The sequence below is a fragment of the Panthera uncia genome, assembly GCF_023721935.1.
Source record: "Panthera uncia isolate 11264 chromosome A1 unlocalized genomic scaffold, Puncia_PCG_1.0 HiC_scaffold_17, whole genome shotgun sequence".
In the NCBI taxonomy this organism is placed as follows: Eukaryota; Metazoa; Chordata; class Mammalia; order Carnivora; family Felidae; genus Panthera; species Panthera uncia.
In genome coordinates this window covers 84,625,464-84,629,904 of record NW_026057577.1, presented here as the reverse complement: position 1 = coordinate 84,629,904, position 4,441 = coordinate 84,625,464, and positions in this window count along the sequence as shown.

Here is a 4,441-nt window from a genome sequence, read left to right as displayed (position 1 = left end):
TTTCCAAGATAACAAAATGAGCAGACATTTAATTTGATTTCAGTAAATATGGGTTAGAATCCCTGCTGCTACCTAACTGCTCTAAAATTAGATGCCAGTGACACAATCCTAGAAGAAGCATATCTTTAACTTTGGGTAGCAAAGCCTTTGGGTTGCTGAGATAGAGGGAACTCTTTCTGCTAACTGCCATTTTGCTTTGTACACAACTCTATTACCATGATATAAAGCCCACGGGGCTATAAGTAGCAATCATTGCCTCCACTGTGCAAGAACTTTGGCGCTGGGCTGCCAGGGCTTAAATCCTAGCTCTGCCACTGAAAGACTGTGACTTCGGCAACATACGTAAACACTGGGTGCCTGTTTCTTCAACTGTAAAATCAGAGAACAATAGTATCTACGTAATGGTGTTATTGTGAGGATTAAGTGACTGAAACACTAATACACGTAAAGCACTTAAAACAGTGCCTGGCACACACTAGGTGCTAAATAAACATTAGCTATTGAAAGCTGATCATTTCTGCTGTCTTTCTTCTGCAAGTCTATCCATGATCATAAATGTGTCCATGGGCTCCCCTTGGGAATGAAACTCCTTGTTCAAAGAGAAACTATTCATTCAAAGAGAAAACTCTGCTTGCAAAATGCTAACACACAACGAGACGGGTACCTTCAAGACACACAAGAGAATAGACCAAGACGGAGAAATGTCCAAAGACTGACCACAACCCAAAGCCAGCACTCCAGCTGGCCTGCAAAGGTCTGCTTTGAGAACTCACCATTCAGGGCTTATGGATCAACCACATTACAAAATATGGTTGGGGGAACTGAACTCGAGATGAAATCTCAGATCTACCGCTTAATTGTCTTGCAGCCTTGGGAAAGTTGCTTACCTTCGCTACGCCTCAGTTTCTGAAGTTCTAGAATGGTGATGGTCATGCCACCTCGCAGGGTGAGTGTGAGTGCTAGAGAAATGCAGCATGAACTCTGGGGCCTCACACCGTTGTTCAACAGCAAAGGGAAGGCCATTTCCAAAGGGAACCTCTGTGCTGCTAACCTGTGAGCCAAGTATTCACACTAGGTCAGACTCTTTTGTCTCTCTAGCTAGACCTCCGTGTACATTTTTCCCCTAAGTTTAACAGCATTTATCATTACTGTTAATAATAACAATAGCAACCTGCGCTTTAGTACTTACCATGTGCTGCTTGCTGCTTTGCTCCGTTTCTTGATCATAGGAACTGATACACTGGGAGCTATGTACATATAATCTATTATTGTCTATATATGAAGTGTACATTTATACATTACCATGACACATGTATATATATCCTTCACATATGTTTATGTCCACGTGTGCAAGTAATGTGTATATGCATGTGTGCATACACACATATACACACACATACATGTACATATAAAGATTTTTAAATGCCTACTCCAAGACCTATTCTTAGGAAGCTAGGCAGATGTGGATTTCAAAGAAACTTCCCTCTGTGAGTATTAAAATAATGAGGCGCTCCTTTTTGGATTCAATTGTCTCTTTATTGTCTCTTCAGGCTGAACTTGGTTGTAAGGTCACACAGTTTTGTCGAATCAGCTCAATTTGTTCCTTTAAAGTCTTACGATCTTTCCCACTGATGTGACTTTAAGTGAGAACAGTTCAGATCTTGTAAGTTGGTGACATCCTCAGGTCCTCTGGGCTCTAGATCACTGCTGAACCCCTCGACCTACCCCACCCTCTCAGCTTTTACAGGAATGTTAATGGTCAGCCCCTTGACGCTTTCTATCTACTTGTATCTACTTTTATCTATCTCCCGAGTCATTATTCACCTTAGAATGTCAGGAGTTCAGGCATTAAAATTCAGGCCCCATATAGTCCATCTACTGGTAAACCTAATGTTCATTAACCTCACCTGAATTCATGCAGCTCAGAAAAAGCAGAGAGAAAGCTTCAGTTCACTCAGAGAGAGTCTACTGAAGTCCTTCAGGGCAGCTCCCACGTTGTCTTATGAAGCCTACAGTAAAACCAAAGACCGTGCAAAGGCCATAGAATTTATTTTTACTAGAATTGTCTCCTGAGCTACAAGGAGCAATAATGGTGAACTAGCAGGAGCTTGAATATTTTACAAGAAAATTTTCTACTCACAATAATTGAGTTGTTCAAGCTATGTCCCTACCTTCCTTGTCTCTGTTTCTCCTAAATGTTCCAGCTCTTGAACACACATGCAAGCCCTGTGTGTACATATATGTTTATGTGTTTGAGAAAAATCTTCAGAGAAAAATATAAGAAATAGTACAACAAACAATCCCATAACATATTAACTACTGGAAAAATAGCATTGACTATTAAAAATATCCAGAGAAACTTAATAGAAGACCATGAGGGAAGGAAAGGGGAAAAAAAGTTACAGAGAGGGAAGGAGGCAAACCATAAGAGATTCTTAAAAACTGAGAATAAACTGAGGGTTGATGGGGGGTGGGAGGGAGGGGAAAGCGGGTGATGGGCATTGAGGACGGCACCTGTTGGGATGAGCACTGGGTGCTGTATGGAGACCAATTTGACAATAAATTTCATATTAAAAAAATAAAATAAAATAAAAATATTTTGTTGTATATGCTTTGGACTTTTTATTTTATAAAATAAAAATAGGTCACATTGCAATCTTCTCTGACCATTCTCTCTGAATCCATTAGCATTAATTAGCATGTATATACTTCTAGTCCAGTTTTTATACTTTAACATATATATATATGTGTATGTGTGTGACCATTAAAAATATGGTATAGTATACATCATTTTTTTTAAATTTTTTTAACGTTTATTTATTTTTAAGACAGAGAGAGACAGAGCATAAACAGAGGAGGGTCAGAGAGAGGGAGACACAGAATCTGAAACAGGCTCCAGGCTCTGAGCTGTCAGCATAGAGCCTGACGCAGGACTTGAACCCACGGACCCTGAAATCATGACCTGAGCCAAAGTCAGCCGCTTAACCGACTGAGTCACCCAGGCGCCCCTATATATCATTTTTAAAAATTTACCTAGATGATATCATCCTTTATCATTCTGCAAGTTTCTATTTTCACTCAACATTCTTTTGTGATGTATACATATTGATATACATGGATCTAGTTATTTATTTTTAATTGCCCAAGGTCACATGATACATTAGTGTAGGAGAAATAAAACCTGCCCATTTTACCACTCATGTACAAGAGACTAGGAACTCCAAACCATAATCAGCATACAGCAATGCTCTTGGGGAAAAAAAAGCATCAGTTAATATTTCCCAAACTGTAGTACTGTCTGAGAGTGTTCATGCCCTACACCTAGCTACATAAATAAATTAAAATTACAAAGGGGTACTACCATTGCCAAATTCACAAATGAATTGGGAATAAAAATGTAACACTTGAAATAATTAAAAGATAATGAAATATATTCTTAAGGGTATTTTTTAAGGATAAAATCATTTCAGAGCTGGGAGAGAACACCATGGACAGGTACAGTTAGAGAAGTCTTTCTAGAAGAGGCAGTAATTGGGACAGGTAATGAAGGCTGGTGAAAAGCTCAAATACCATAAGAGAATGGGAGAGATAATACAGTCTGGGAACATAATTATTAAAAAAAAAAAAAAAGGTTTACAGGTTAGAATAAATATGGAGTATGTAGAATAATCCTGAATGGAGCAGGAAACAGCTCTTAGAGGTTAAGGTAGGGTAAACGTGGAGATTTACCATAGGAATTAGAGGAAGGGTAGGGTAAACGTGGAGAAATCTGCAAACCAGATGACACAGCCTGTGCTTGTTACCAATATGGAGCCCTTTAAGGACATCCATGTAGGCTTGGCTCTAATTGCTCTACCTACAGCTCCTAGGATGTTCCAGGCCTTCTCACGCTCCTGTACCTTTGAACACACTCTTCCCTCAGCCAGGAATGCCATCTCTGACCTCTTCAGCGTTCATCTCAGGCAGCATAGCCGCAAAGCCTTCCCTGACAAATGTCCCCTGCCCAGAATTAGGTTCTCCTTCTCCTTCTTCTCACATACTCTTATATCTTGGGCTTCCTTCTAGCATAGAACTTGTCAAAATGTGTTGCAATTATGTTTAGCTGTCTTTACCATTAAATTATAAAGTCACTGGGAAGAAGGACTTTGACTTATTTATCTTTGTGCTCCAGAATATAACATGTCATCTGTTTCAATTATTGTTTGAATCAATGCCTTAATTAATGATTCCTTAAGGAATATGTATGCTCATATAATTTCCCATATTTGAAAATATTTGCATGTAAATATTACCCACTTAGGCTAAAACAGACTCATTATTTTGATGCCTCTTGACTTTTAGAATATTTCTCACTGGAAAAAAATTTATAGGCAACACAAAGAACTGTCAATAATACATGAAATTAGTGATGTAAATTCTGAAAGGTAAATCGAAGTTCTAT